The sequence below is a fragment of the Ranitomeya variabilis genome, chromosome 4 (genome assembly GCF_051348905.1).
Source record: "Ranitomeya variabilis isolate aRanVar5 chromosome 4, aRanVar5.hap1, whole genome shotgun sequence".
NCBI classification, from domain to species: domain Eukaryota; kingdom Metazoa; phylum Chordata; class Amphibia; order Anura; family Dendrobatidae; genus Ranitomeya; species Ranitomeya variabilis.
In genome coordinates, this window is record NC_135235.1 from 14125646 (window position 1) to 14152893 (window position 27248).

The 27248-nt window shown below is 49.8% G+C and overlaps 1 protein-coding gene across 7 annotated transcripts in view; it reads right to left on the reverse strand.

The window, feature by feature from the left end:
• Positions 1 to 27248, reverse strand: part of VTI1A (vesicle transport through interaction with t-SNAREs 1A) — a 453761-nt gene that overhangs the window by 297974 nt on the left and 128539 nt on the right. The window lies entirely within an intron of this gene.

Here is a 27248-nt window from a genome sequence, read left to right on the forward strand (position 1 = left end):
CTAGTCCCCATGGGATGGGCTTCTCTGTCGTCCGGTCACCCAGTGCATCCTGATCATCCCATCACAGTTACCCTGGCACCTACTGTTGTCGGCCATACTAGTCCTCATGGGATGGGCTTCTCTGTCATCCGGTCACTCAGTGCATCCTGATCATCCTATCACAGTTACCCTGGCACCTACTGTTGTCGGCCATACTACGGTAGACCTCATGGGATGAGCTTCTCTGTCGTCCAGTCACTCAGTGCATCCTGATCTTCCTATCACAGTTACCCTGGCACCTACTGTTGTCGGCCATACTAGTCCCCATGGGATGGGCTTCTCTGTCGTCCGGTCACCCAGTGCATCCTGATCATCCCATCACAGTTACCCTGGCACCTACTGTTGTCGGCCATACTAGTCCCCATGGGATGGGCTTCTCTGTCGTCCGGTCACCCAGTGCATCCTGATCATCCTATCACAGTTCTCCCTGGCGCCTACTGTTGTCAGCCATACTAGTCCTCATGGGATGGGCTTCTCTGTCGTCCGGTCACCCAGTGCATCCTGATCATCCTATCACAGTTACCCTGGCACCTACTGTTGTCGGCCATACTAGTCCCCATGGGATGGGCTTCTCTGTCGTCCAGTCACTTAGTGCATCCTGATCTTCCTATCACAGTTCTCCCTGGCACCTACTCTTGTCAGCCATACTAGTCCTCATGGGATGGGCTTCTCTGTCGTCCGGTCACCCAGTACATCCTGATCATCCCATCACAGTTCTCCCTGGCACCTACTCTTGTCGGCCATACTAGTCCTCATGGGATGGGCTTCTCTGTCGTCCGGTCACTCAGTGCATCCTGATCATCCTATCACAGTTACCCTGGCGCCTACTTTTGTCAGCCATACTAGTCCTCATGGGATGGGCTTCTCTGTCGTCCGGTCACTCAGTGCATCCTGATCATCCTATCACAGTTACCCTGGCACCTACTGTTGTCGGCCATACTAGTCCTCATGGGATGGGCTTCTCTGTCGTCCAGTCACCCAGTGTATCCTGATCTTCCTATCAGTTCTCCCTGGCACCTACTCTTGTCGGCCATACTAGTCCTCATAGGAGGAGTTTCTCTGTCGTCCGGTCACCCAGTGCATCCTGATCTTCCTATCAGTTTCAATGGCACCTACTCTTGTCGGCCATACTAGTCCTCATGGGATGGGCTTCTCTGTCGTCCGGTCACCCAATGCATCCTGATCATCCCATCACAGTTCTCCCTGGCACCTACTCTTGTCGGCCATACTAGTCCTCATGGGATGGGCTTCTCTGTCGTTCGGTCACCCAGTACATCCTGATCATCCCATCACAGTTACCCTGGCACCTACTGTTGTCGGCCATACTAGTCCTCATGGGATGGGCTTCTCTGTCGTCCGGTCACCCAGTACATCCTGATCATCCCATCACAGTTACCCTGGCACCTACTGTTGTCGGCCATACTAGTCCTCATGGGATGGGCTTCTCTGTCATCCGGTCACTCAGTGCATCCTGATCATCCTATCACAGTTACCCTGGCACCTACTGTTGTCGGCCATACTAGTCCCCATGGGATGGGCTTCTCTGTCGTCCGGTCACCCAGTGCATCCTGATCTTCCTATCACAGTTCTCCCTGGCGCCTACTCTTGTCAGCCATACTAGTCCCCATGGGATGGGCTTCTCTGTCGTCCAGTCACTTAGTGCATCCTGATCTTCCTATCACAGTTCTCCCTGGCACCTACTCTTGTCAGCCATACTAGTCCTCATGGGATGGGCTTCTCTGTCGTCCGGTCACCCAGTACATCCTGATCATCCCATCACAGTTCTCCCTGGCACCTACTCTTGTCGGCCATACTAGTCCTCATGGGATGGGCTTCTCTGTCGTCCGGTCACTCAGTGCATCCTGATCATCCTATCACAGTTACCCTGGCGCCTACTTTTGTCAGCCATACTAGTCCTCATGGGATGGGCTTCTCTGTCGTCCGGTCACTCAGTGCATCCTGATCATCCTATCACAGTTACCCTGGCACCTACTGTTGTCGGCCATACTAGTCCTCATGGGATGGGCTTCTCTGTCGTCCAGTCACCCAGTGTATCCTGATCTTCCTATCAGTTCTCCCTGGCACCTACTCTTGTCGGCCATACTAGTCCTCATAGGAGGAGTTTCTCTGTCGTCCGGTCACCCAGTGCATCCTGATCTTCCTATCAGTTTCAATGGCACCTACTCTTGTCGGCCATACTAGTCCTCATGGGATGGGCTTCTCTGTCGTCCGGTCACCCAATGCATCCTGATCATCCCATCACAGTTCTCCCTGGCACCTACTCTTGTCGGCCATACTAGTCCTCATGGGATGGGCTTCTCTGTCGTTCGGTCACCCAGTACATCCTGATCATCCCATCACAGTTACCCTGGCACCTACTGTTGTCGGCCATACTAGTCCTCATGGGATGGGCTTCTCTGTCATCCGGTCACCCAGTACATCCTGATCATCCCATCACAGTTACCCTGGCACCTACTGTTGTCGGCCATACTAGTCCTCATGGGATGGGCTTCTCTGTCATCCGGTCACTCAGTGCATCCTGATCATCCTATCACAGTTACCCTGGCACCTACTGTTGTCGGCCATACTAGTCCCCATGGGATGGGCTTCTCTGTCGTCCGGTCACCCAGTGCATCCTGATCTTCCTATCACAGTTCTCCCTGGCGCCTACTCTTGTCAGCCATACTAGTCCCCATGGGATGGGCTTCTCTGTCGTCCAGTCACTTAGTGCATCCTGATCTTCCTATCACAGTTCTCCCTGGCACCTACTCTTGTCAGCCATACTAGTCCTCATGGGATGGGCTTCTCTGTCGTCCGGTCACCCAGTACATCCTGATCATCCCATCACAGTTCTCCCTGGCACCTACTCTTGTCGGCCATACTAGTCCTCATGGGATGGGCTTCTCTGTCGTCCGGTCACTCAGTGCATCCTGATCATCCTATCACAGTTACCCTGGCGCCTACTTTTGTCAGCCATACTAGTCCTCATGGGATGGGCTTCTCTGTCGTCCGGTCACTCAGTGCATCCTGATCATCCTATCACAGTTACCCTGGCACCTACTGTTGTCGGCCATACTAGTCCTCATGGGATGGGCTTCTCTGTCGTCCAGTCACCCAGTGTATCCTGATCTTCCTATCAGTTCTCCCTGGCACCTACTCTTGTCGGCCATACTAGTCCTCATAGGAGGAGTTTCTCTGTCGTCCGGTCACCCAGTGCATCCTGATCTTCCTATCAGTTTCAATGGCACCTACTCTTGTCGGCCATACTAGTCCTCATGGGATGGGCTTCTCTGTCGTCCGGTCACCCAATGCATCCTGATCATCCCATCACAGTTCTCCCTGGCACCTACTCTTGTCGGCCATACTAGTCCTCATGGGATGGGCTTCTCTGTCGTTCGGTCACCCAGTACATCCTGATCATCCCATCACAGTTACCCTGGCACCTACTGTTGTCGGCCATACTAGTCCTCATGGGATGGGCTTCTCTGTCGTCCGGTCACCCAGTACATCCTGATCATCCCATCACAGTTACCCTGGCACCTACTGTTGTCGGCCATACTAGTCCTCATGGGATGGGCTTCTCTGTCATCCGGTCACTCAGTGCATCCTGATCATCCTATCACAGTTACCCTGGCACCTACTGTTGTCAGCCATACTAGTCCTCATGGGATGGGCTTCTCTGTCGTCCGGTCACCCAGTACATCCTGATCATCCCATCACAGTTCTCCCTGGCACCTACTCTTGTCGGCCATACTAGTCCTCATGGGATGGGCTTCTCTGTCGTCCGGTCACTCAGTGCATCCTGATCATCCTATCACAGTTACCCTGGCGCCTACTTTTGTCAGCCATACTAGTCCTCATGGGATGGGCTTCTCTGTCGTCCGGTCACTCAGTGCATCCTGATCATCCTATCACAGTTACCCTGGCACCTACTGTTGTCGGCCATACTAGTCCTCATGGGATGGGCTTCTCTGTCGTCCAGTCACCCAGTGTATCCTGATCTTCCTATCAGTTCTCCCTGGCACCTACTCTTGTCGGCCATACTAGTCCTCATAGGAGGAGTTTCTCTGTCGTCCGGTCACCCAGTGCATCCTGATCTTCCTATCAGTTTCAATGGCACCTACTCTTGTCGGCCATACTAGTCCTCATGGGATGGGCTTCTCTGTCGTCCGGTCACCCAATGCATCCTGATCATCCCATCACAGTTCTCCCTGGCACCTACTCTTGTCGGCCATACTAGTCCTCATGGGATGGGCTTCTCTGTCGTTCGGTCACCCAGTACATCCTGATCATCCCATCACAGTTACCCTGGCACCTACTGTTGTCGGCCATACTAGTCCTCATGGGATGGGCTTCTCTGTCGTCCGGTCACCCAGTACATCCTGATCATCCCATCACAGTTACCCTGGCACCTACTGTTGTCGGCCATACTAGTCCTCATGGGATGGGCTTCTCTGTCATCCGGTCACTCAGTGCATCCTGATCATCCTATCACAGTTACCCTGGCACCTACTGTTGTCGGCCATACTAGTCCCCATGGGATGGGCTTCTCTGTCGTCCGGTCACCCAGTGCATCCTGATCTTCCTATCACAGTTCTCCCTGGCGCCTACTCTTGTCAGCCATACTAGTCCCCATGGGATGGGCTTCTCTGTCGTCCAGTCACTTAGTGCATCCTGATCTTCCTATCACAGTTCTCCCTGGCACCTACTCTTGTCAGCCATACTAGTCCTCATGGGATGGGCTTCTCTGTCGTCCGGTCACCCAGTACATCCTGATCATCCCATCACAGTTCTCCCTGGCACCTACTCTTGTCGGCCATACTAGTCCTCATGGGATGGGCTTCTCTGTCGTCCGGTCACTCAGTGCATCCTGATCATCCTATCACAGTTACCCTGGCGCCTACTTTTGTCAGCCATACTAGTCCTCATGGGATGGGCTTCTCTGTCGTCCGGTCACTCAGTGCATCCTGATCATCCTATCACAGTTACCCTGGCACCTACTGTTGTCGGCCATACTAGTCCTCATGGGATGGGCTTCTCTGTCGTCCAGTCACCCAGTGTATCCTGATCTTCCTATCAGTTCTCCCTGGCACCTACTCTTGTCGGCCATACTAGTCCTCATAGGAGGAGTTTCTCTGTCGTCCGGTCACCCAGTGCATCCTGATCTTCCTATCAGTTTCAATGGCACCTACTCTTGTCGGCCATACTAGTCCTCATGGGATGGGCTTCTCTGTCGTCCGGTCACCCAATGCATCCTGATCATCCCATCACAGTTCTCCCTGGCACCTACTCTTGTCGGCCATACTAGTCCTCATGGGATGGGCTTCTCTGTCGTTCGGTCACCCAGTACATCCTGATCATCCCATCACAGTTACCCTGGCACCTACTGTTGTCGGCCATACTAGTCCTCATGGGATGGGCTTCTCTGTCGTCCGGTCACCCAGTACATCCTGATCATCCCATCACAGTTACCCTGGCACCTACTGTTGTCGGCCATACTAGTCCTCATGGGATGGGCTTCTCTGTCATCCGGTCACTCAGTGCATCCTGATCATCCTATCACAGTTACCCTGGCACCTACTGTTGTCAGCCATACTAGTCCTCATGGGATGGGCTTCTCTGTCGTCCGGTCACCCAGTACATCCTGATCATCCCATCACAGTTCTCCCTGGCACCTACTCTTGTCGGCCATACTAGTCCTCATGGGATGGGCTTCTCTGTCGTCCGGTCACTCAGTGCATCCTGATCATCCTATCACAGTTACCCTGGCGCCTACTTTTGTCAGCCATACTAGTCCTCATGGGATGGGCTTCTCTGTCGTCCGGTCACTCAGTGCATCCTGATCATCCTATCACAGTTACCCTGGCACCTACTGTTGTCGGCCATACTAGTCCTCATGGGATGGGCTTCTCTGTCGTCCAGTCACCCAGTGTATCCTGATCTTCCTATCAGTTCTCCCTGGCACCTACTCTTGTCGGCCATACTAGTCCTCATAGGAGGAGTTTCTCTGTCGTCCGGTCACCCAGTGCATCCTGATCTTCCTATCAGTTTCAATGGCACCTACTCTTGTCGGCCATACTAGTCCTCATGGGATGGGCTTCTCTGTCGTCCGGTCACCCAATGCATCCTGATCATCCCATCACAGTTCTCCCTGGCACCTACTCTTGTCGGCCATACTAGTCCTCATGGGATGGGCTTCTCTGTCGTTCGGTCACCCAGTACATCCTGATCATCCCATCACAGTTACCCTGGCACCTACTGTTGTCGGCCATACTAGTCCTCATGGGATGGGCTTCTCTGTCGTCCGGTCACCCAGTACATCCTGATCATCCCATCACAGTTACCCTGGCACCTACTGTTGTCGGCCATACTAGTCCTCATGGGATGGGCTTCTCTGTCATCCGGTCACTCAGTGCATCCTGATCATCCTATCACAGTTACCCTGGCACCTACTGTTGTCGGCCATACTAGTCCCCATGGGATGGGCTTCTCTGTCGTCCGGTCACCCAGTGCATCCTGATCTTCCTATCACAGTTCTCCCTGGCGCCTACTCTTGTCAGCCATACTAGTCCCCATGGGATGGGCTTCTCTGTCGTCCAGTCACTTAGTGCATCCTGATCTTCCTATCACAGTTCTCCCTGGCACCTACTCTTGTCAGCCATACTAGTCCTCATGGGATGGGCTTCTCTGTCGTCCGGTCACCCAGTACATCCTGATCATCCCATCACAGTTCTCCCTGGCACCTACTCTTGTCGGCCATACTAGTCCTCATGGGATGGGCTTCTCTGTCGTCCGGTCACTCAGTGCATCCTGATCATCCTATCACAGTTACCCTGGCGCCTACTTTTGTCAGCCATACTAGTCCTCATGGGATGGGCTTCTCTGTCGTCCGGTCACTCAGTGCATCCTGATCATCCTATCACAGTTACCCTGGCACCTACTGTTGTCGGCCATACTAGTCCTCATGGGATGGGCTTCTCTGTCGTCCAGTCACCCAGTGTATCCTGATCTTCCTATCAGTTCTCCCTGGCACCTACTCTTGTCGGCCATACTAGTCCTCATAGGAGGAGTTTCTCTGTCGTCCGGTCACCCAGTGCATCCTGATCTTCCTATCAGTTTCAATGGCACCTACTCTTGTCGGCCATACTAGTCCTCATGGGATGGGCTTCTCTGTCGTCCGGTCACCCAATGCATCCTGATCATCCCATCACAGTTCTCCCTGGCACCTACTCTTGTCGGCCATACTAGTCCTCATGGGATGGGCTTCTCTGTCGTTCGGTCACCCAGTACATCCTGATCATCCCATCACAGTTACCCTGGCACCTACTGTTGTCGGCCATACTAGTCCTCATGGGATGGGCTTCTCTGTCGTCCGGTCACCCAGTACATCCTGATCATCCCATCACAGTTACCCTGGCACCTACTGTTGTCGGCCATACTAGTCCTCATGGGATGGGCTTCTCTGTCATCCGGTCACTCAGTGCATCCTGATCATCCTATCACAGTTACCCTGGCACCTACTGTTGTCGGCCATACTAGTCCCCATGGGATGGGCTTCTCTGTCGTCCGGTCACCCAGTGCATCCTGATCTTCCTATCACAGTTCTCCCTGGCGCCTACTCTTGTCAGCCATACTAGTCCCCATGGGATGGGCTTCTCTGTCGTCCAGTCACTTAGTGCATCCTGATCTTCCTATCACAGTTCTCCCTGGCACCTACTCTTGTCAGCCATACTAGTCCTCATGGGATGGGCTTCTCTGTCGTCCGGTCACCCAGTACATCCTGATCATCCCATCACAGTTCTCCCTGGCACCTACTCTTGTCGGCCATACTAGTCCTCATGGGATGGGCTTCTCTGTCGTCCGGTCACTCAGTGCATCCTGATCATCCTATCACAGTTACCCTGGCGCCTACTTTTGTCAGCCATACTAGTCCTCATGGGATGGGCTTCTCTGTCGTCCGGTCACTCAGTGCATCCTGATCATCCTATCACAGTTACCCTGGCACCTACTGTTGTCGGCCATACTAGTCCTCATGGGATGGGCTTCTCTGTCGTCCAGTCACCCAGTGTATCCTGATCTTCCTATCAGTTCTCCCTGGCACCTACTCTTGTCGGCCATACTAGTCCTCATAGGAGGAGTTTCTCTGTCGTCCGGTCACCCAGTGCATCCTGATCTTCCTATCAGTTTCAATGGCACCTACTCTTGTCGGCCATACTAGTCCTCATGGGATGGGCTTCTCTGTCGTCCGGTCACCCAATGCATCCTGATCATCCCATCACAGTTCTCCCTGGCACCTACTCTTGTCGGCCATACTAGTCCTCATGGGATGGGCTTCTCTGTCGTTCGGTCACCCAGTACATCCTGATCATCCCATCACAGTTACCCTGGCACCTACTGTTGTCGGCCATACTAGTCCTCATGGGATGGGCTTCTCTGTCGTCCGGTCACCCAGTACATCCTGATCATCCCATCACAGTTACCCTGGCACCTACTGTTGTCGGCCATACTAGTCCTCATGGGATGGGCTTCTCTGTCATCCGGTCACTCAGTGCATCCTGATCATCCTATCACAGTTACCCTGGCACCTACTGTTGTCGGCCATACTAGTCCTCATGGGATGGGCTTCTCTGTCGTCCGGTCACCCAGTACATCCTGATCATCCCATCACAGTTACCCTGGCACCTACTGTTGTCGGCCATACTAGTCCTCATGGGATGGGCTTCTCTGTCGTCCGGTCACCCAGTGCATCCTGATCTTCCTATCACAGTTCTCCCTGGCGCCTACTCTTGTCAGCCATACTAGTTCTCATGGGATGGGCTTCTCTGTCGTCCAGTCACTTAGTGCATCCTGATCTTCCTATCACAGTTCTCCCTGGCACCTACTCTTGTCAGCCATACTAGTCCTCATGGGATGGGCTTCTCTGTCGTCCGGTCACCCAGTGCATCCTGATCTTCCTATCACAGTTCTCCCTGGCACCTACTCTTGTCGGCCATACTAGTCCTCATGGGATGGGCTTCTCTGTCGTCCGGTCACTCAGTGCATCCTGATCATCCTATCACAGTTACCCTGGCGCCTACTTTTGTCAGCCATACTAGTCCTCATGGGATGGGCTTCTCTGTCGTCCAGTCACCCAGTGTATCCTGATCTTCCTATCAGTTCTCCCTGGCACCTACTCTTGTCGGCCATACTAGTCCTCATAGGAGGAGTTTCTCTGTCGTCCGGTCACCCAGTGCATCCTGATCTTCCTATCAGTTTCAATGGCACCTACTCTTGTCGGCCATACTAGTCCTCATGGGATGGGCTTCTCTGTCGTCCGGTCACCCAATGCATCCTGATCATCCTATCACAGTTCTCCCTGGCACCTACTCTTGTTGGCCATACTAGTCCTCATGGGATGGGCTTCTCAGCCATGCAGTCATCCAGTGCATCCTAATATTCCTATAGCAGTTCCCCAGGTGGCACCTACTCCTAAACTCTCCTGTATTTGCTCTAAATTCAGTTTGTAAAAAAGAAAGTAACTGTCTGCCACCTATCACTGTCAGGTATACTAGTTTTCGTGGGTTGGAATTCTCTGTCCTCTGGTCAACCACAGAATCCTGCACTTGTGGGAACAGGTTAAATGTAGAAATGGAGCTGCGGGGCATCAATTAAGCTATGTTCATATGTTGCGTTATTGCTGCATTTTTTCCACAGGCAAAACCTGCTCTCTTGACCGTAACAAAAAGCAGGTTTTGCTGAGTTTTTAGTGTGTTTCTATTGTCTCTTGTGCATACTGATAAAGTTTAGTGGCCCAAAAAAGCAAGATTTAACTTCCTTAAGTTTTTACACCAAAAAAGTAAAAAACTTAGCAAACTGTTACCTGCGTTCTTTGCTGCCTTTTTGCGCTTACCCATGTTTCCAATGTGTGAAAAAACGCTGAAAGAAGTGACACGCTGCAGTTTCCATATAAGTCAGGAAAATAAAACCAATGTGTGTGCACGAGATTTCAGAAATGTTATAGACTTTGCTGGTATTGTGAAACACAGCTTAAATATTGCATTAAAAAGGCAGCAAAAACGCAACGTGTGAACATAGCCTTAACGTGAGGATTACAGCTTTCTTTCTTAAGCCCATTAACCTCTTCTGACATGGCAGTTTTCAGTGTTTGCACATTTATGATTTCATCCCTTTCTTCCAAGAGCCATTACTTTTTTATGTTTCTGTCACTATAGCCTTATGAGGGCTTGTTTTTTGTGGGACAAATTGCAAGTTTGAATGACACCAACGATGCACTGGGAAACAGGAAAAAAACCTCTAAGGCTACTTTCACACTAGAGTCGTACGACGCACGTCGCAATATGACGTGCCGACACATACTGTGAAAAAAAAAACTACAACGGGGGCAGCGGATGCAGTTTTTCAACGCATCCGCTGCCCCATTGTAATGTCCGGGGAGGAGGGGGAGGAGTTCCGGCCGAGCATGCGCGGTCGGAAATGGCGGACACGACGCACAAAAAAACGTTACATGGAACTTTTTTTGTGCCGACGGTCCGCCACAACACGACGCATCCGTCGCAATGCGTCGCTAATGCAAGTGTATGGAGAAAAAACGCATCCTGCAGGCAATTTTGCAGGATGCATTTTTTCTCCAAAACGACGCATTGCGACGTGCGTCGTACGACGCTAGTGTGAAAGCACAAAGTGAGGCGAAATTGCGAAAAACAGAGCAGTTTTCCAGTTGTTTTTAGGCTCTGTTGTATGGCATTCTTTATGGGATAAAATGACTTGTGCATATGATTCTCCCGGGCAGTATGATTATCGCGATATCAAACATGAATTGTTTAAGTTTATTTTTTATTTAAGTGTTGAAAAAAAATGTTGAAAATGTAAGAAAAAAAGTACATTATTTTAATTTATCTTGCACACAATTTTCATGATCTGTAAAGTTTTCATTTGTCGGTGGAGGGTGCGAGGGTTTTTTGCACTCCTAGCTGATGATAATGTTGATACCATATTGGGACAGATTCAACATTTTCATCACTTCTTATTGCAATTTTTGTGACATTGCGGGGGGAGGGGGGGGTTGGTTTTGATTTTTTTTCTCATTACCGTATTTACAGATCAGAGTACTGTAATTCATTTAATATTTTGATAGATCAGACTTTTACAGATGTGGAGATACCACTTGAGTGTATTTGATTTTTATTTTTAATAGTAAAAAACGGGTTGAGAGGAAGTTTAATTTATTTTTTTCATATCTTAAAAACTTTGAATTTTTTGTTAGTGCACTTAGGGGACTTGAATATGCAATCGCCCGATTGTTTGTAATATATATAACAAAGCCAAAGTATTGCAGTATATAGTAACAATAATTCTGGTCTATGAACGATTAGCGCAGGCTGGTCTTCACTGTCACGGTGGGATACAGCGGAAATGCTCTGAGCACGCCCAGAGCACTTCAGCCTTATTTGCATATCGATAAAGACTTGAATATTTTCCTTATGGTGCGGCAGATTTTAGGAATAAAGGTGCAGATTATGACAATATAATCCAGGGACAGGATTAAAGAATTACAGGGCTGTCCACTGGTACATTTCCAATAGTTCAAAGTGTGCTCGCGTACTTAAGGGTTTTACTCTGAGATCTCCATATATTCCCTGGTACTCTGATTTCGAGAGGTAATACATGAAGGAAAAATTACTATAATTAATAGAAAATTGTCAGTTTAGGGTCACACAAGGATTCTTCTTCACCAAATGCATCCAGATATGACCCAGAAGATCTGAATGCAGGATCCGCCCGTGATCCACTTTACATGGCCGAGCGCTCAGTAAGATTCTAACTAATATTACTAGTAACAGGTTTTATATGTTTTATAAATAAAATCCAAGTTCCTTAAAGAATGTAATTATTTTGCAGATGATTTTTTAATTTTGTGAAACAATTAAAATATTTTTTGTTTATTTGCATTACATTTAAATATCAGCAGGAAGTCGCCATTATACAAGGTAATTAGCCCAAATGTTTGCAAATTCCATGGAAACAAAAAGGCATATAATAATGTGGTCACTACCTATTCCAGGTTACTGATCATGCCCGTGGCCATGGACAGAGGCCAGATGCTGCCGCCAGGATCGCAGTCGCACTGTACCGCACCGATGTCGGCTCTGCGGATTGCAAGCTCCGCGTCGCACGGTCAGCCTTGCACTAATGCACACAAACAAGACTATGACTGAAGAAGAGAATGGGGTCTCACACTGTTCCCAGCCCCCAATACCTTTTCTGTAAAACAAAAACAAAAAATGCCAACTATAAAAGATTGCACGGCGTGATAAACGCCATTCCAATGCAGCTAAAGAAGAGAAAAAATAAGATAATTCGGCTAAATAATAACAATAATTGCAATGACGATGATGAGCAGGGAGGCGTTGTGCATCTAATGTGAGTGGCTGCGGGACCCCCGGCTCTAATGAGCCCCTGCGGATGGCAGCCATGCGAGCTGTATTGACACACACACTTAAGTTAATACACCTAGACCAGTGTCTGCGGCAGCAGCTGGGGATGCCGACAGAATATCTCGCTGCCATCTTCAAAGCGAGGAAGTGATTAGTATGTTATCATTACCATTCAGAACGTGATTCTGCCTATTCCCTTCTGGCATAGGTGACACATCTCTGAGATGCAGGCCGGCGCGGGGAGGTAACTGCAGCCACATCAAAGCTCGCCTTGATATTTCACTGCCGGCTCGGCTGGGGAGTGGGCGAGAAGCAAATCATTAAAACAATGCATTTACATCAGCTCAGAGAAAATCCGCGCTGAAGGTCAGAAAGCGGCAACGAGCGGCCACCGTAATTACTTCAATCACCCGCAGACGGGCTTCTAGAGAAGGCGAAGGTAGGGTGGGTGGTGAGGAGGAAGGTAAGGTGGGTGGCGAGGTGGAAGGTAGGGTGGGTGGCGAGGAGGAAGGTAGGGTGGGTGGCGAGGAGGTAGGGTGGGTGGCGAGGAGGTAGGGTGGGTGGGTGGCGAGGAGGTAGGGTGGGTGGGTGGCGAGGTGCAAGGTAGGGTGGGTGGCGAGGAGGAAGGTAGGGTGGGTGGCGAGGAGGAAGGTAGGGTGGGTGGCGAGGTGGAAGGTAGGGTGGGTGGCGAGGAGGTAGGGTGGGTGGGTGGCGAGGAGGAAGGTAGGGTGGGTGGCGAGGAGGTAGGGTGGGTGGCGAGGAGGAAGGTAGGGTGGGTGGCGAGGAGGAAGGTAGGGTGGGTGGCGAGGAGGAAGGTAGGGTGGGTTGCGAGGAGGAAGGTAAGGTGGGTGGCGAGGTGGAAGGTAGGGTGGGTGGCGAGGAGGAAGGTAGGGTGGGTGGCGAGGAGGTAGGGTGGGTGGGTGGCGAGGAGGAAGGTAGGGTGGGTGGCGAGGAGGTAGGGTGGGTGGGTGGCGAGGTGCAAGGTAGGGTGGGTGGCGAGGAGGAAGGTAGGGTGGGTGGCGAGGAGGAAGGTAGGGTGGGTTGCGAGGAGGAAGGTAAGGTGGGTGGCGAGGAGGAAGGTAGGGTGGGTGGCGAGGAGGAAGGTAGGGTGGGTGGCGAGGAGGAAGGTAGGGTGGGTGGCGAGGAGGAAGGTAGGGTGGGTGGCGAGGAGGAAGGTAGGGTGGGTGGCGAAGAGCAGGCACGGCCTCCATCCACCAGCGCGGAGGACGGCGGAGGGACGGTAATTAAAAGCAATCAGCGGCTAATATCAATTACCGGCCTAACTCATCTCCAATCTCCATCAGAGCCACCGTCATTAACACCTCATTATCCCCACAAGTCCGATTCTCCGGCACATGGAGGAATGGGACTTCACACTTTAATACATCTGATCAGAGGATGACTAATAACGGGAGTAATCGCCATAACCTGGAGGTCCGAGGGACGGCTGGACCCCGCCATCAGCGCGGCATCATTCATTACCAGTACAGACAATAAGCTCTTCGTATTTACAGGGGGAAAAAAAGGTCAAAAATATCTAAAAAAAAAAAAAAAAAAAGTAATACCGTGATACTAGAAATACTTCCCCCACAATCCTTTGCTGCTCTCACTCTGACACTTTGGGTTTCCCCGACGGTCTAACACCTACCTGCCGGGTCTAGATGGACAGCCAATCACTGACCAGCAGGTAGTGACTAGACCTAGAGATTGGCTACTGCAGTCACATGGTTATCCAGACAGGAAAAACATACAAAGTACGCTGCGAGTGTCAGGGTACAGGATAATGACACTGACACTGGGGGTACAGGATAATGACGCTGACACTGGGGGTACAGGATAATGACGCTGACACTGGGGGTACAGGATAATGACACTGACACTGGGGGTACAGGATAATGACACTGACACTGGGGTACGGGATAATGACACTGACACTCGGGGTACAGGATAATGACACTGATACTGGGGGTACAGGATAATGACACTGACACTGGGGGTACAGGATAATGACACTGACACTCGGGGTACAGGATAATGACACTGACACTGGGGGTACAGGATAATGACGCTGACACTGGGGGTACAGGATAATGACACTGACACTCGGGGTACAGGATAATGACACTGACACACGGGGTACAGGATAATGACACTGACACTGGGGTACAGGATAATGACACTGACACTGGGGGTACAGGATAATGACACTGACACTGGGGGTACAGGATAATGACACTGACACTGGGGGTACAGGATAATGACACTGACACTCGGGGTACAGGATAATGACACTGACACTGGGGGTACAGGATAATGACACTGACACTGGGGTACGGGATAATGACACTGACACTCGGGGTACAGGATAATGACACTGATACTGGGGGTACAGAATAATGACACTGACACTGGGGGTACAGGATAATGACACACACTCGGGGTACAGGATAATGACACTGATACTGGGGGTACAGAATAATGACACTGACACTGGGGGTACAGGATAATGACACTGACACTCGGGGTACAGGATAATGACGCTGACACTGGGGGTACAGGATAATGACACTGACACTGGGGGTGCAGGATAATGACACTGACACTGGGGGTACAGGACAATGACACTGACACTCGGGGTACAGGATAATGACACTGACACTGGGGGTACAGGATAATGACACTGACACTCGTGGTACAGGATAATGACACTGACACTCGGGGTACAGGATAATGACGCTGACACTCGGGGTACAGGATAATGACGCTGACACTGGGGGTACAGGATAATGACACTGACACTGGGGGTACAGGATAATGACACTGACACTGGGGGTACAGGATAATGACACTGACACTGGGGGTACAGGATAATGACACTGACACTGGGGGTACAGGATAATGACACTGACACTGGGGGTACAGGATAATGACACTGACACTCAGGGTACAGGATAATGACACTGACACTGGGGTACAGGATAATGACACTGACACTGGGGTACAGGATAATGACACTGACACTCAGGGTACAGGATAATGACGCTGACACTCGGGGTACAGGATAATGACACTGACACTGGGGGTACAGGATGATGACACTGACACTGGGGGTACAGGATAATGACACTGACACTGGGGGTACAGGATAATGACACTGACACTCGGGGTACAGAATAATGACGCTGACACTGGGGGTACAGGATAATGACACTGACACTGGGGGTACAGGATAATGACACTGACACTCGGGGTACAGAATAATGACACTGACACTCGGGGTACAGGATAATGACACTGACACTCGGGGTACAGGATAATGACGCTGACACTCGGGGTACAGGATAATGACACTGACACTGGGGGTACAGGATAATGACACTGACACTGGGGGTACAGGATAATGACAATGACACTGGGGGTACAGGATAATGACACTGACACTGGGGGTACGGGATAATGACACTGACACTCGGGGTACAGGATAATGACACTGACACTGGGGTACAGGACAATGACACTGACACTGGGGGTACAGGATAATGACACTGACACTGGGGATACAGGATAATGACACTGACACTCAGGGTACAGGATAATGACACTGACACTCGGGGTACAGGATAATGACACTGACACTGGGGGTACAGGATAATGGTACTGACACTGGGGGTACAGGATAATGACACTGACACTGGGGGTACAGGATAATGACACTGACACTCGGGGTACAGGATAATGACACTGACACTCGGGGTACAGGATAATGACACTGACACTCGGGGTACAGGATAATGACGCTGACACTGGGGGTACAGGATAATGACACTGACACTGGGGGTACAGGATAATGACACTGACACTGGGGGTACAGGATAATGACACTGACACTGGGGGTACAGGATAATGACACTGACACTGGGGGTACAGGATAATGACACTGACACTGGGGGTACAGGATAATGACACTGACACTCAGGGTACAGGATAATGACACTGACACTGGGGTACAGGATAATGACACTGACACTGGGGTACAGGATAATGACACTGACACTCAGGGTACAGGATAATGACGCTGACACTCGGGGTACAGGATAATGACACTGACACTGGGGGTACAGGATGATGACACTGACACTGGGGGTACAGGATAATGACACTGACACTGGGGGTACAGGATAATGACACTGACACTCGGGGTACAGAATAATGACGCTGACACTGGGGGTACAGGATAATGACACTGACACTGGGGGTACAGGATAATGACACTGACACTCGGGGTACAGAATAATGACACTGACACTCGGGGTACAGGATAATGACACTGACACTCGGGGTACAGGATAATGACGCTGACACTCGGGGTACAGGATAATGACACTGACACTGGGGGTACAGGATAATGACACTGACACTGGGGGTACAGGATAATGACAATGACACTGGGGGTACAGGATAATGACACTGACACTCGGGGTACAGGATAATGACACTGACACTGGGGTACAGGACAATGACACTGACACTGGGGGTACAGGATAATGACACTGACACTGGGGATACAGGATAATGACACTGACACTCAGGGTACAGGATAATGACACTGACACTCGGGGTACAGGATAATGACACTGACACTGGGGGTACAGGATAATGGTACTGACACTGGGGGTACAGGATAATGACACTGACACTGGGGGTACAGGATAATGACACTGACACTGGGGGTACAGGATAATGACACTGACACTCGGGGTACAGGATAATGACACTGACACTCAGGGTACAGGATAATGACACTGACACTGGGGGTACAGGATAATGACACTGACACTGGGGGTACAGGATGATGACACTGACACTCGGGGTACAGGATAATGACACTGACACTCGGGGTACAGGATAATGACACTGACACTCGGGGTACAGGATAATGACGCTGACACTCGGGGTACAGGATAGTGACACTGACACTGGGGGTGCAGGATAACGACACTGACACTGGGGGTGCAGGATAACGACACTGACACTCGGGGTACAGGATAATGACACTGACACTCGGGGTACAGGATAATGACACTGACACTCGGGGTACAGGATAATGACACTCACTGGGGGTACAGGATAATGACACTGACACTGGGGGTACAGGATAATGACACTGACACTGGGGGTACAGGATAATGATACTGACACTGGGGGTACAGGATAATGACACTGACACTGGGGGTACAGGATAATGACACTGACACTCGGGGTACAGGATAATGACACTGACACTGGGGGTACAGGATGATGACACTGACACTCGGGGTACAGGATAATGACACTGACACTCGGGGTACAGGATAATGACACTGACACTGGGGGTACAGGATAATGACACTGACACTCAGGGTACAGGATAATGACACTGACACTCGGGGTACAGGATAATGACACTGACACTCGGGGTACAGGATAATGACACTGACACTGGGGGTACAGGATAATGACACTGACACTGGGGGTACAGGATAATGACGCTGACACTCGGGGTACAGGATAATGACGCTGACACTGGGGGTACAGGATAATGACACTGACACTGGGGGTACAGGATGATGACACTGACACTCGGGGTACAGGATAATGACACTGACACTCGGGGTACAGGATAATGACACTGACACTGGGGGTACAGGATAATGACACTGACACTCGGGGTACAGGATAATGACACTGACACTCGGGGTACAGGATAATGACACTGACACTCGGGGTACAGGATAATGACACTGACACTCGGGGTACAGGATAATGACACTGACACTGGGGGAGCAGGATAATGACACTGACACTCGGGGTACAGGATAATGACTGACACTCGGGGTACAGGATAATGACTGACACTCGGGGTACAGGATAATGACGCTGACACTGGGGGAGCAGGATAATGACACTGACACTGGGGGAGCAGGATAATGACACTGACACTGGGGGTACAGGATAATGACACTGACACTCGGGGTACAGGATAATGACACTGACACTCGGGGTACAGGATAATGACACTGACACTCGGGGTACAGGATAATGACACTGACACTCGGGGTACAGGATAATGACACTGACACTCGGGGTACAGGATAATGACACTGACACTCGGGGTACAGGATAATGACACTGACACTGGGGGTACACGATAATGACGCTGACACTCGGGGTACAGGATAATGACACTGACACTGGGGGTACAGGATAATGACACTGACACTCGGGGTACAGGATAATGACACTGACACTCGGGGTACAGGATAATGACACTGACACTGGGGGTACAGGATAATGACACTGACACTCGGGGTACAGGATAATGACACTGACACTCGGGGTACAGGATAATGACACTGACACTCGGGGTACAGGATAATGACACTGACACTCGGGGTACAGGATAATGACACTGACGCTGGGGGAGCAGGATAATGACACTGACACTCGGGGTACAGGATAATGATACTGACACTCGGGGTACAGGATAATGACTGACACTCGGGGTACAGGATAATGACGCTGACACTGGGGGAGCAGGATAATGACACTGACACTGGGGTACAGGATAATGACACTGACACTGGGGGTACAGGATAATGACACTGACACTCGGGGTACAGGATAATGATACTGACACTCGGGGTACAGGATAATGACACTCGGGGTACAGGATAATGACACTGACACTCGGGGTACAGGATAATGACACTGACACTGGGGGTACAGGATAATGACACTCGGGGTACAGGATAATGACACTGACACTCGGGGTACAGGATAATGACGCTGACACTGGGGGTACAGGATAATGACACTCGGGGTACAGGATAATGACACTGACACTCGGGGTACAGGATAATGACACTGACACTCGGGGTACAGGATAATGACTCTGACACTCGGGGTACAGGATAATGACACTCGGGGTACAGGATAATGACACTGACACTCAGGGTACAGGATAATGACAGACACTCGGGGTACAGGATAATGACACTGACACTGGGGGTACAGGATAATGACACTCGGGGTACAGGATAATGACACTGACACTCGGAGTACAGGATGATGACACTGACACTCGGGGTACAGGATAATGACACCGACACTGGGGGTACAGGATAATGACACTCGGGGTACAGGATAATGACACTGGGGGTACAGGATAATGACACTGACACTGGGGGTACAGGATAATGACACTGACACTCGGGGTACAGGATAATGACACTGACACTCGGGGTACAGGATAATGACACTGACACTGGGGGTACAGGATAATGACACTGACACTCGTGGTACAGGATAATGACACTGACACTGGGGGTACAGGATAATGACACTGACACTGGGGGTACAGGATAATGACACTGACACTCGGGGTACAGGATAATGACGCTGACACTGGGGGTACAGGATAATGACGCTGACACTCGGGGTACAGGATAATGACGCTGACACTGGGGGTACAGGATAATGACGCTGACACTCGGGGTACAGGATAATGACACTGACACTGGGGGTACAGGATAATGACGCTGACACTCGGGGTACAGGATAATGACGCTGACACTCGGGGTACAGGATAATGACGCTGACACTGGGGGTACAGGATAATGACACTGACACTCGGGGTACAGGATAATGACACTGACACTCGGGGTACAGGATAATGACACTGACACTGGGGTACAGGATAATGACGCTGACACTCGGGGTACAGGATAATGACACTGACACTCGGGGTACAGGATAATGACACTGACACTCGGGGTACAGGATAATGACACTGACACTGGGGGTACAGGATAATGACACTGACACTGGGGGTACAGGATAATGACACTGACACTCGGGGTATAGGATAATGGCACTGACACTGGGGGTACAGGATAATGACACTGACACTGGGGGTACAGGATAATGACGCTGACACTCGGGGTACAGGATAATAACACTGACACTCGGGGTACAGGATAATGACACTGACACTCGGGGTACAGGATAATGACACTGACACTCGGGGTACAGGATAATGACACTGACACTCGGGGTACAGGATAATGACACTGACACTCGGGGTACAGGATAATGACACTGACACTGGGGGTACAGGATAATGACGCTGACACTGGGGGTACAGGATAATGACACTGACACTCGGGGTACAGGATAATGACGCTGACACTGGGGGTACAGGATAATGACGCTGACACTGGGGGTACAGGATAATGACACTGACACTCGGGGTACAGGATAATGACACTGACACTCGGGGTACAGGATAATGACGCTGACACTGGGGGTACAGGATAATGACACTGACACTCGGGGTACAGGATAATGACACTGACACTGGGGGTACAGGATAATGACACTGACACTCGGGGTACAGGATAATGATGCTGACACTCGGGGTACAGGATAATGACACTGACACTGGGGGTACAGGATAATGACTGACACTCGGGGTACAGGATAATGACACTGACACTCGGGGTACAGGATAATGACGCTGACACTCGGGGTACAGGATAATGACACTGACACTGGGGGTACAGGATAATGACACTGACACTCGGGGTACAGGATAATGACACTGACACTGGGGGTACAGGATAATGACACTGACACTGGGGGTACAGGATAATGACACTGACACTCGGGGTACAGGATAATGACGCTGACACTCGGGGTACAGGATAATGACACTGACACTGGGGGTACAGGATAATGACACTGACACTGGGGGTACAGGATAATGACACTGACACTGGGGGTACAGGATAATGACACTGACACTCGGGGTACAGGATAATGACACTGACACTGGGGTACAGGATAATGACGCTGACACTGGGGGTACAGGATAATGTCACTGACACTGGGGGTACAGGATAATGACACTGACACTCGGGGTACAGGATAATGACGCTGACACTCGGGGTACAGGATAATGACGCTGACACTTGGGGTACAGGATAATGACACTGACACTCGGGGTACCGGATAGTGATACTGGGGTACAGAACACTTGGGCAGTGCAGGCCACTGGTGCAGGTGACTGGTGCAGTCTGTGGTATGGCGGCTTTATCCGCACGCCGTGGGTAGTGATGACATTTCCGTACATCCGTCCTGTGCTGTATCTCTGACACGGCACACATTATATACTGTCAGTGAGACACTATAAACTGAAGCACTAATTGTATATTTTTTTCTCCTTCTGGAGAACTGTCACCTAAGAAATCTATTTTTATAATGAAAGTGTAATGTTTGCGGTTTGTGTTAAATTTTATGCAAATTTGCAATTAAATTATAATCTGCAAACAATCCACAGAACATCAAACCTGAGCGGAGAGGCAGATCCGCAGCTCCACATAACGGGGCTTTCTAGGACTGTGCAGACATGAGATATTACAGGACATTGTGCAGCTGGTGCTGGAGACGGAAGGTTAAGATCCACAGAGGAATCTAGAGAAACATGCTAAAGTGGCAACTTAAAAAGACCGATCCAAAGTGTAAAAAAAAACAAAAACCCTAACGATGGAAAATATTCTAAAACGTAAATATACACAGTTCTGCGCTGCATCGACATCTAATAGAGCAGGTAAGAGCCATGATGTACGACACACGACAGCTTCACACCCTGATTGGCTGCAGTGGTCACACAATGGCAGTGTGCAAACAAAGATCAATAGGTCGATTAAACCAATATGAAAGGAAAAGCAGAGGTGAGAAGTGGGCGAGTTTTATCACATTTACTGCTGTCCCCCTGATATCGGATCACCCCTTTAATATCCATATTTCAGGATTCCCTCAGTAGACACATTATAGACATAGTTACATATAAAACACATAAATCATCACCAATCAACAAATGGGGCAAATAAGAACAGGTCAGGTTGTAGTGCAGACTCATCCACACGGTACATGTAGGGACATGGGGGTCCGCACTGCTGTCCGCTCTCTCTCTCCAATATCATCCCTCCGTACTGATGAAATAATAATACAACTGTAGACAACACGAGCTGCCAAGCTCAGTGACTGCCTGCAGCGGTGATTGTACATCACACCGCACCTATCACCAGAGCAGCGCAGAGGGGCGGTCTGGACCTGCAGACGCTGATACTAGGCTGCTTTTATTATTTTAATCCAGTGCAGACCATTAGTGAACAGGATGTTCTACCAAAGAGATCTACTGTAAAGAAGGTTACACATCTCTGCAGACTTGTGTTCCCTTCCCCAGCGCTCTGTGTCTCCTCCTCCTGACTTCTCTGTCCTCCACATTATTCCTCTGCTCCCTCCTCCAGACTCCTGTCTTCCTCCACCTGCTCTTCCAGACCTCTGTCACCTTCCTCCAGACTCCTCTTTAGTTTCCTTTGCAGCCCCCTCTGTACACTCCTCCACACTAATGAGTCCTCCTCCTACAGCAGTGCTCCCCAACAGGTCATGTTTTCAGGAGTTACCGTACTTAGTATTGTACAGGTGGTGGAATTATTGCCGGTCCAGGGGATGCAGTTATCACCTGGACAACACTAAAAGAAATCTCGGAAACATGACCTGTTAGTGGCTCTTAAGGACCAGATTTGGGGAACACTGTCCTACAGACTCATCTATCCTACTGCCAACTTCTCTGACCTTCACCTTATTCCTATGCTCCCTACTTCAGACCCCACTTTCTTCCTCCACCTCCTCTTCCAGACCTCCTGGTCACCTTCCACCAGACTCCTCTTTAGCTTCTTATGCAGCCCCCTTTGAACCCTCTTTTAGACTCAAGAGTCCAACCTCCGGAATGTTCTACAGACTCCTCTATCTACCTCCTCTTCCAGACTTTACTTTGCTCCTGACTCTTCCCTCTGCCTCCTTCTCTAAACTGTTTGGTCCTCCTCGAGACTCCACTATGATCCTTCTACTACAGACTCCTCTGTTCTCCTCATCATCTAGACTCCTCTGTTCTTCTCATCATCATCTAGACTACACTGTCTTCCTTCTCCAGAATCCTGTCCTCCTCCAGAATACTGTCCTCCTCCTCGAGGATCTTCTATCCTCCTCCTCCATCCTCCTCTTCCAGAACCCTCTGTTCAACTCCTCCAGAATCCTCTGTTCTTCTCCTCCAGAATTCTATGTCCTCCTTTATCTTCTAGATTCGACTGTCTTCTGTCTCCAGAATCCTTTAGACTCCAGGGATCAGCTGCAGCCTGATATTCCTCTTCATGTTGAGTTTGTCCAAAGGAGAAGACAGTAACGCCAGCGCTGATTGGGCGCCGGCATAACGTGTCACAACACCGCATCACAGCCCTGGCGAACGTTGTCAGCACGGGAGGCGGGTATAGGCTTTATTATTTTATCGGGGCAGAACATTTAGTTTGAGAAGGGTCTGTCCTAGTAGTGGACAACCACTTTGGGAGAAACTTAATTCCCTAAATCCCATATAGAAGGACTCTCACACAGCGATCCAAGAGCAAGGATCCCAAAACATCTGGGTGTAAAGGGTGACACTGGTTTGGCTTCATCCCAACTCATGTAATACGACTCTTTAAAGAGTCGATATTGACACCTGGGATTGCTACCTCCAATAGTTGAGGCCATGTTCTCTTTTCCTGTGAAGAGGCAATACTCCAGAGTTGGGCATACGGAAATCCAAGGGCCTGGTCCATCCTTCCCACCCCCCTAACATCTGCTGTTGGTGAACATTTGGAAACCATCTGACCACTTTTTTATTTAATCCCACATTGGCTGATAGCCTGAATGTGCCATGACTAGGCCAAGGGTGAACAAACACCTTTTTGTTTGGCAGATATAGTCCATATGTCCTCTAGGGTTTTGCCACCTTATGACGTATTGAAATCTCATTAAATTAACATTATCGCATTCTCTCTTTTCCTCTTTCACAGTTTCCCAACCTACTTACAGTACTTTGAAACGTTATGTAAAGCAAGTGGATCAACTAAAGGACTCACCAAATATCTATTGCTTCTTACTTATTCCCTACACAGATGATTACATGAACCATTCCGACATTAGTAAATGTGAAAACGTTTCTGGGGCCACCGCTTCCGACTTGTACTTGGGAAAGGATTTGGAGGAGTGAAGCTGAGACTTCAACATGCCTTACTTATAGGGAAAACCAATACTTTGGTATCACACTCCCTCCCTATTACATGCACTTAATCCCAGTATCCCCAACTCCTGCTGGAGACGTGGCAGCACTGTGGTGACCGACCTCCTCTATCTTGATCCAGTGCAGGCATTTGTTAAGAGTCTTATTTGTTGGGTCATTGACCTTCAGATTGTAAGTGGAGGCTGATCCCGGTCACATAATTATTATTATTATTTATATATATAGCACCATTGATTCCATGGTGCTGTACATGAGAAGGGGTTACATACAAATTACAGATAGCACTTACAGTAAACTAACAATTACAGACTGATACAGAAGGGCGAGGACCCTGCCCTTGCGGGCTTACATTCTACAGGATTATGGGGAAGGAGACAGTAGGTCGGGGGTTGCAGCAGCTCTGGTGATGGTGAGAAGGCAGCGGGGTCAGTGCAGGCTGTAGGCTTTCCTGAAGAGGTGGGTTTTCAGGTTCCGTCTGAAGGATCCGAATGTGGTTGATAGTCAGATGTGTTGGGGCAAAGAATTCCAGAGGATGGGGGATATTCGGGAGAAGTCTTGGAGGAGGTTGGGTGAGGAGCGAATAAGTGTGGAGAAGAGAAGGAGGCCATGGGAGGACTGGAGATTAGTTCAGAGATATATGAAGGAGACAGGTTAGGCTACTTTCACACTTGCGTCGGTACGGGTTTGTCGCAAAGCGTCGGGCCGACGTACCGACGCAACCTGTGAAATTTCTGCAAGACGTGGGCAGCGGATGCAGTTTTACAACGCATCCTGTGCCCATTCTGCAGTCGGGGGAGGAGGGGGAGGAGTTTCAGCCGCGCATGTGCGGTCGAAAATGGCGGACGCGACGCACAAAAAAAGTTACATGGAACATTTTTTTGTGCCCACAATCTGCCAAAACACGATGCATCCGTCGCATGACGGATGCGACGTGTGGCAATCCGTCGCAATACGTCGCTAATGCAAGTCTATGGAGAAAAAAACGCATCCTGCGGGCAACTTTGCAGGATGCATTTTTTCTCCAAAACGACGCATTGTGACGGACGTTACCAGACGCTAGTGTGAAAGTAGCCTTATGGATAGCTTTGTAGGTCAGTATTAGTAATATGGACTGGATACGCTGAGGAAATGGGAGCCAGTGAAGAGATTTGCAGAGGGGGGGAAGCGGAGGATTAGCGAGGAGAGAGATAAATTAGTCGGGCAGCAGAGTTAACGATGGACTGGAGAGGTACAAGGGTGTTAGCAGGGAGGCCACAGAAAAGGATGTTGAAGTATTCAAGGCGGGAGATGATGAGGGCATGCACAAGCATTTTAGTAGATTGACGGTTGAGGAAAAGATGGATTCTGGAGATATTTTTGAGCTGGATGCAACAGGAGGTGGAAAGAGCTTGGATATGCGGTTTGAAGGACAGGGCAGAGTCAAGGGTTACTCCGAGACAATGGGCTTCCGATACGGGGGAAAGCATGATGTCATTAATTGCAATAGATAGGTCAGGTAAGATCTATGATATGGAGGAAAGATGATGAGTTCAGATTTGTCCACATTGAGTTTGAGGAAGCGAGAGGAGAAGAAGGAGGATATGGCTGATAGACACTCTGGGATTCTGGACAGCAGAGAGGTGACATCTGGTATGAGGACATCCAGGATAGGGCGAGGTCTTTGATGCCAAAGGAGGAGAGGATCTGTAGTAGGAGGCAGTGGTCAACTGTGTTAAAAGCAGAGGACAGGTCTAGAAGGAGGAGTACAGAGTATTGCCCGTTAGCTTTGGCTGTAAGTAGGTCGTTAGTAATTTTGGTCAGGGCTGTCTCAGTTGAGTGATGGGGGCGGAAACCAGATTGTAGATTGTCGAAGAGTAAGTTAGATGAGAGGTGGGAGGAAAGTTCAGCGTGGACGTGCTGCTCCAGGAGTTTGGAAGCGAATGGGAGCAGCGATATTGGGCGATAGCTGGACATAGCAGTTGGATCGAGGGTTGGCTTTTTAAGGATAGGTGTGATTGTGGCATGTTTGAAAGCAGAAGGGAAGGTGCCAGAAGTTAGTGATAGGTTGAAGAGCTGGGTTAGGGATGGGATAAGAGTGGTGGTGAGGTTGGGGAGGAGGTGGGATGGGATGGGGTCGAGCGAACAGGTGGTCAGCATAATGGTGTGTGAGGCTTGGAATAACTTACACCTCTATTAAATGACACAATCTGGGCTCCATGGGACACATATTAGGTGCAAAGCGACTGTTAATGGATATAATTAAGTAGGTTCTTGTAGAATTATCGGACTGTCCGTGTTCTTGGTTCTTCCCTTCTATGTGAATGTCCTGTCTAGTCTAGTTGTCGCCAATGTTTATATGTAACCATAATATGTGAACTCTTCAGGGTAGAATTCATTCATTGTTGCTAATAGATGGTTTAGTAAAACGGTATTACCGTATGTTCATTTTTTTATTGTTTTATTTTGTAATTATGAAAAAATGTAGTTTTGGAAAAATAAATAAAAACTAATTTAAATTAAAAAAGATTGAGGAACCATCATCCACATTGGATGGATGGAGGCTGTGGCCACATGCACCCCAGGCGTGCGACCACCAATACATTCACTGTGAATTCATTTATTCCTATATTGCTGTT